At 39.3% G+C, this 7,592-nt stretch overlaps 1 non-coding gene across 1 annotated transcript; it reads left to right on the top strand.

The window, feature by feature from the left end:
- The first annotated feature begins 472 nt into the window (after positions 1–472).
- Positions 473–598, top strand: LOC136135773 (U6atac minor spliceosomal RNA). Its single transcript, XR_010656616.1, has one exon. It is a non-coding gene; the product is annotated as a U6atac minor spliceosomal RNA (small nuclear RNA).
- Positions 599–7,592: the final 6,994 nt, after the last annotated feature.

Here is a 7,592-nt window from a genome sequence, read left to right as displayed (position 1 = left end):
AGGGAAGAGCTTTCCTGGAGTAAGTCAGAAGATTCCTGGCTGCAGTTTATCTTCTGCTGAATTATTATATGAGCATCTGCTCCATGACAGATAGTCTGCTAGACCTTGGGTGTGAGAGAGGAATGAATAGATACCATCCTTACCAATGGGGAGCTCCATTCTAGGGCTGGAGACGCAAAAAAGTACATAAACACATACAACAACGAGGTCAAGGCATGAAGTTGTTAGGACTGCTTAGCTGGTGTCCTCAGCGGAGTTCCCTGAGGGAAATGGCATTTGAAGCAAGGCCTGAAAGATGAGCAAGAGTCCCCAAAGGAAGATACAGGAAAAGTGACTCCAGGCAACAGGAGTAGCATTTGGGGAGGATTAAAGCAAGAGAAAAGGACTGGCCTGACCTTGGGGCAGAGAGGAGGCCAATATGACAAGAGCAGGGACTAGCAAACTACTTCTGTAAAAAACCAGATAACAGTGTTTGTTGTATGAAAGGAGAGAAGGTTAGCACTCCCCTTGACAAGGATGGAAGAGGCCCTGGGGCCTGACAACGCGCCTACAGTTAAGGCATTGCTACCTACTTCATGGCATCTAACCACTGTTTTTATATGTATGCATACAGCTGATTCACTCTGTTATACAGGAGCAACTAACGCAACAATGTAAAGCAATTATACTCCAATAAAGATGTTAAAAAAAATACTGTGTTTGTTAGAAGAAAAAGTAAGACGTATTTAGAGTTACGTAAAGCATATTGCATATTTAGTACATATCAGAATAAAATGGAGAAATTTTTTAAAAAGCCAGATAATAAATGTTCTAATCTTTATGGGCTGTGCAGCAGCCCTGTCTCAACTGCTCAACTCCTCTGTAGTTGCAGAGCAAAAGCAGGCATAGACAATACGTACTGTAAATGAATGGGGTGGCTGTGTGCCAATAAAACTTTATTTGCAACAACAGTCAGCAGGCTGAATTTGGTCTTAGTTTGCCAATTCTTGGACAAGAACGTGAGGAGTAATGGTACTGGCACAAAAACAGAAAGATAGATCAATGGAACAGGATAGAAAGCCCAGAGATAAACCCACGCACATATGGTCACCTTATCTTTGATAAAGGTGGCAGGAATGCACAGTGGAGAAAGGACAGCCTCTTCAATAAGTGGTGCTGGGAAAACTGGACAGGTACATGTAAAGTATGAGATTAGATCACTCCCTAATACCATACACAAAAATAAGCTCAAAACGGATTAAAGACCTAAATGTAAGGCCAGAAACTATCAAACTCTTAGAGGAAAACATAGGCAGGACACTCTATGACATAAATCACAGCAAAATCCTTTTTGATCCACCTCCTAGAGAAATGCAAAGAAAAACAAAAATAAACAAATGGGACCTAATGAAACTTCAAAGCTTTTGCACAGCAAAGGAAACCACAAACAAGACCAAAATACAACCCTCAGAATGGGAGAAAATATTTGCAAATGAAGCAACTGACAAATGATTCATCTCCAAAATTTACAAACAGCTCATGCAGCTCAATAACAAACAAACAAACAGCCCGATCCACAAATGGGCAGAAGACCTAAAGAGACATTTCTCCAAAGAAGATAGATATACAGACTGCCAACAAACATGTGAAAGAACGCTCAAATCATTAATCATTAGAGAAATGCAAATCAGAACTACAATGAGATATCATCTCACACCAGTCAGAATGGCCATCATCAAAAACTCTAGAAACAATAAATGCTGGAGAGGGTGTGGAGAAAAGGGAACACTCTTGCACTGCTGGTGGGAATGTGAATGGGTGCAACAACTATGGAGAACAGTATGGAGGTTCCTTAAAAAACTACAAATAGAATTACCATATGACCCAGCAATCCCACTACTGGGCATATACCCTGAGAAAACCATAATTCAAAAAGAGTCATGTACCAAAATGTTCATTGCAGCTCTATTTACAATAGCCCAGAGATGGAGACAACCTGAGTGCCCATCATCGGATGAATGGATAAAGACGATGTGGCACATATATACAACGGAATATTAGCCATAAAAAGAAACGAAATTGAGCTATTTGTAATGAGGTGGATAGACCTAGAGTCTGTCATACAGAGTGAAGTGGGTCAGAAAGAGAAAGACAAATGCCGTATGTTAACACATATATATATATGGAATTTAAGAAAAAAAATGTCGTGAGGAACCTGGGGTAAGACAGGAATAAAGACACAGACCTACTAGAGAATGGACTTGAGGATATGGCGAGGGGGGAGGGGTGAGCTGTGACGAAGCGAGAGAGAGGCATGGACATATATACTAACAAACCGTAAGGTAGATAGCTAGTGGGAAGCAGCCGCATAGCACAGGGAGATCAGCTCGGTGCTTTCTGACTGCCTGGAGGGGTGGGATAGGGAGGGTGGGAGGGAGGGGGATGCAGGAGGGAAGAGATATGGGAACATATGTATATGTATAGCTGATTCACTTTGTTATAAAGCAGAAACTAACACACCATTGTAAAGCAATTATACTCCAATAAAGATGTTAAAAAAAGAAAAAAAAAAAAAGTGAGGAGTAAAAGGTAGTGTGGCCCAACATGAGGACACTGAGGAAGGTGACGGCCAGAGCATGCAGTGTCTCAGATTTAGAGCCCCCATGATAGAATGGGCAGGTAAGTCCTGGTCAGGCCAACCTGGGATGAACTGTTTCCAGTCATTTACCAGCTTTGTGACCTTGGGAAAGTAACAATAGCTTAGCCTCCTTCAATTTTCATATAATCAAGGAGACAGTCATAACTGCCTGGTAGGGCAGTTACTAGGATTAAATGAAACAACATATATGTCTGTTACATTATAGATGCATTAAATATATTCAACAAACCTCGGTTCCCTCTATCCCATGCTAGGCACCTGTTATGACTTGGAATATAAGATGAGGGTAGGATGATTTCAGGGGGCTTGGCTGAAAAGCTTCAGGCAGCAGTGGCCTCTCTTGAGCCTCCCAGGGTTCCCCCAACCCAGGCTTTGGAGAATGGCCCCATAATTCCCTGGAGCATCTTTATAGACAGAAGGAGGGTTCCTTCTTGAACAGTTAACCTTTCATTAACTCTAGAGAAATAACGTGAGAGAAAGTGTTTTACTTAATCGCACCGCACAGATTTAATTTAATTTCTCTTCTTGTGTTAATTTTGTGATTTGGAAAAAATGAATTTCATTTTTAATTAAGGGAGAGCAAAGGGCATTCTACGTTATGTGTTAGGATGGGGCAAACATTATTGCTTCTCATAAGCAAGAATGAGGAAGAACATCCTACCCCTTAATGTCATTAGAAAAATTACTTCAGTTTCACATTTTGGGGCCTCCTGTGGAATAGCTGGATGAAGTATGAAGGGACTTTAAAATATAAGATGGAGGAAAATTGTCTTTTTTTCAGGTATATATGGGATGTATAATTAATCATAATGTATAACATGTAATTACATGATATTATATAGTGATATAATTATACTATATACCACATAATTATATGTAGTATGTTATAGCAATATAATGTACATTTAAAAAAATTTTATGATTGGACTTCTCAAAGTCGTGTGTGTGTCTGTATGTGCACTCTCGTGAGTGCCTGTGTTTTCAGGATACCCAAGAATCTTTACCTTGCTAAAATGAGAAGTGTCAAAAGATTTTACCATGCTTGCCTAGTGACTTGCTTAAGTAACTACAAGCAGACTCAGGAATTTTATTTCTAATCCCATTTTCTAAATGACTGAGCTGAGGACCGTGAATATATGAGAAGTAAGAGTAGAAAACTGCTACCAGCAGGAGAGGAAAAACCCTTGACTCCCCTGGTTTCCAACAGATTAGACGGTTGCAACAAGGGATTCAACTCTCCACATTGCACATCCTGCTATGGTCCTTAGAATTTTCTCTTACTGAGAGCTAGGTTAGGACAAAACCTGGGACTGTGCATGCAAGGAGAAGAGACATATGTAGAAAAGAATCTGAGCAATTATGTACTGAAATCCAACCAAACACTGACTTTTAAAAAACTGAATAATTAGAAAAAAAAAACCACATATGTGCACATAAGTTTATTCAACACATTCTGCGGTTAATGTCTGCTCTATTTTGTGCCTCAAAGCCAGTGACTATAATGTAATGTTCACACATCTCACTTGGAGTTCTTTTTGGAAATGAAGATTCAGGGCCCTATGCTCCAAGATTCCAATTTAGTACATCAGAGGCAAAACCCTGGAATCGGAATCGTTATTAAGTATCTTGAGTGAGTTTTGTAAAGGTGAGCCATGTGCCATGCTTTGAGAACCCCTAAAAGTAATGAGTTGGCTCTTGGAAAATGGCCAGCTTTGTTAAAGCCAACTTATTTACAGTATTTCTCTCTCTCTTTTCCCTAATGATCAGAACATTGCAATATATACCTATGTATGCCAACCTGCAAATTTTCGAGTTAGGCCTAAGTCATTTTTCTCACAAACTCAAAGGATCTTTTTTAGAGTTAATTGGCCAAGGAGGAGGAGAGTCCAAATGGCTGCTTTGATGTAACTGCCACCCACTGTTGGTTCTATCCACCTCTGAGCAGGTGTAGAAGTCATGAATCATCCCTCCTGATTACTTCTGGCATTTTGCATCATTTTAGAGCCAAACTGTTTTGTGAAAAATTTAACTTGTCATGCTGTCAGAAAGCTTTCAGGAAGATATTCGACATTTACACATTTTTTTCAAGTCAATAATCTAGGAGACTCTACACTTATTTCTTCAGCTATTTCAAACATGCTTGTCTTGGAAGGAAACAATTTTCAATGCAGATTAAGCAAATACCTACACAAATAATCTCGGAAAACCTGGTCTTCAAATGTAATAGTTATGTGAGTGCTACAGATTTTTTTCTATCATCTTGTCTATCATCATGAACTAATAACTAGTTTAAGAGACTATATTCTTGCTAGAGATATAAAAAGAATTATTTTCATTTCTCTATAGAAAATGCTCATGCTAGGGACTATACACATATGTTGTTGACTACAGAAAAAGAAAATGCATTTCATAAAAAATTCTAGGATGAGGATGGAAAGAATAATACTAAAAGCCTCATTTATTGCAGTGGTTTTACAATGACCATTCCTGGGAACTGAGCACTGTTATCGATGCCCTGTATGTATTAGCTCATTTAATCCTTGACAGGCCTCAGTATAATCATTTATGAAGGTGGAAACTGAGGCTTAGAATGTTAACTAACATTCTCCAGACTACACAGGTAGAGCCCAGCTCCCAAATTCACTCTGTTATAATACTAAACTGACTCCATACTTGCTTCTGCCTGGCTTCCTTCCTTACAAGCAAACTTACGTTGGACTACTTAATTCAACCTCACTGAACTACTACTTCCATCTCCAAGGAAATGAACACAATAAACAACTTTAATGGGCTTTTAAAAGAGTGAATGACAAGATTCGATTGAAGTGTTTCATGAAGTTCTATGTACATCTAGAGTATTAAGAACAATGCCAAAATAAATCTGATATTGTCACATTAATATGGGAGCATCCAGTGTCAATTCCTGCTTTCAGTCTGTTTATCCACTTGACATTCAACCACAGCTGCACAAAACCTGGCTTAATTGGAGGTGCCTGGTAGCGCAGGCAATGGGGATTCTCAAAGGTCAAGGACATGATCCCAAGCTGGTCATCGATATAACTTGCCTAGACAGCTAGAGTCAACCTTCCTTGCCTCTTCTTCCCCCCAGAGTATTTGTTTAACATTTGTACGCAAGTATTTATGACCGAATTTACAGTTGCAAGTAAGAGCAGGGACAAGGGTCATATTTACACGGTGTCAAGAAACTTAATTCTGACTGTAACTGAAATTTTTCATAGGAACAAAGCAGATGAAGCTGATCTTTAGAGTCAAAGAGAGATTAGATTAAAAAGAGGCTGTGTCTCTAATTTCCCAGAGGTGCAGAATTGCTGTGCTCCGTATGGAGTCTTCTGCATTTTCTGTTGCTGTTGTTTATGTTTGTTTCCATTCTGAGCATTGTCCTGTACATTGGGGCGAGCTCAGGCATTCAGAATACAAGATTGATTTCTCTTTTTGCCAAGTGCAAAGTTTGTTTACAAGAAAGTAATTATTTTCTAAAAGCATTATAGTGAGCAATTAGAACTGTGGTCAAATAGCCAGGGGTGTGGACTTCACACACACCAACCTGTGAAGGCTTCTTTTTGTGATTATTGACCTGAATGCAGTGTAAAAGAGAGTGTTTGGACCTATTCTTTCTTGGGTCTTGGTGGGATGCTAGGTAAGGAGAGGCCTGGGTAGAGGGGAAAGAGCACTCATTGATCGCTTATTAAGTCTTAGGAACTGTGCCCGTCAGCTATGGGTATTTTTTTATTCCTCCACTGACCTTTATTTTCTTTAATTTAATTAATTTTTATTGGAATATAGTTGCTTTACAATGTTGTGTTAGTTTCTGCTGTACAGCAAAGTGTATCAGTTATACATATACATATACATATATCCACTCTTTTTTAGATTTCCTTCCCATTTAGGTCACCACAGAGCATTGAGTAGGTCCCCTGTGCTATACAGTAGGTTCTCATTAGTTATCTGTTTTATACATAGTGGTGTATATATGTCAGTCCTAATTCCCAATACATCCTACACTCTCTCCTTCCCCCCCCTTGGTAACCATAAGTTTGTTTTCTACATCTGTGACTCGATTTCTGCTTTGCAAATAAGTTTATCTGTACCATTGTTTTAGATTCCACATATGAGATATTATATGATATTTGTCTTTCTCTTTCTGACTTACTTCACTCTGTATGAATTTCTAGGTCCATCCATGTTGCTGCAAATGGCATTATTTCATTCCTTTTTATGGCTGAGTAATATCCCATTGTGTACATGTACCACATCTTCTTTACCCACTCCTCTGGAGATGGACATGTAGGTTGCTTCCATGTCCTGGTTATTGTGAACAGTGCTGCAATGAACATCGGGGTGCATGCCTCCTCTCAAATTATGGTTTTGTCTGGATATATGCCCAGGAGTGGGATTGCTGGGTCATATGGTAGCTCTATTTTTAGTTTTTTAAGGAACCTCCATACTGTTCTCCACAGTGGCTGTAACAATTTACATTCCCACCAACAGTGCAGGAGGGTTCCCTTTTCTCCACACCCTCTCCAGCATTTATTGTTTGTGGATTTTTTGATGATGGCCACTCTGACCAGTGTGAGGTGACAGCTATGGGTACTGATGACAATAATAACTACACATCAGCAATAACCACATCAAGCATTACTGTGCACTAATACATGCCAGTTTCTATGCATTATCTCTAATTCTCCCAGCAGCCCCATGGGATGAGTATTCTTTTTATCTCCACTTTACAAATGAAGAGAAGGGACTGTGACCCAGAGAAGCCGATAAATTTGTCCAAGTCTAGGAAATTGGCAGAGCTGTGATTTGAACCTGAATCAGCCTGCTTCCTATTCCAGAAGCCTGCCAGGGAGAAGGATTCAGTAAAAACAGTATAACTGAAAGGCATTTAACCAGGAATAGTAGCAGATTAATTAATTGATCAATCAATTACAAA

The sequence above is a fragment of the Phocoena phocoena genome, chromosome 15 (genome assembly GCF_963924675.1).
Source record: "Phocoena phocoena chromosome 15, mPhoPho1.1, whole genome shotgun sequence".
Lineage (NCBI taxonomy): Eukaryota > Metazoa > Chordata > Mammalia > Artiodactyla > Phocoenidae > Phocoena > Phocoena phocoena.
Note: the sequence above shows the minus strand (reverse complement) of the source record. Positions and strands in the feature narration are given on the sequence as shown.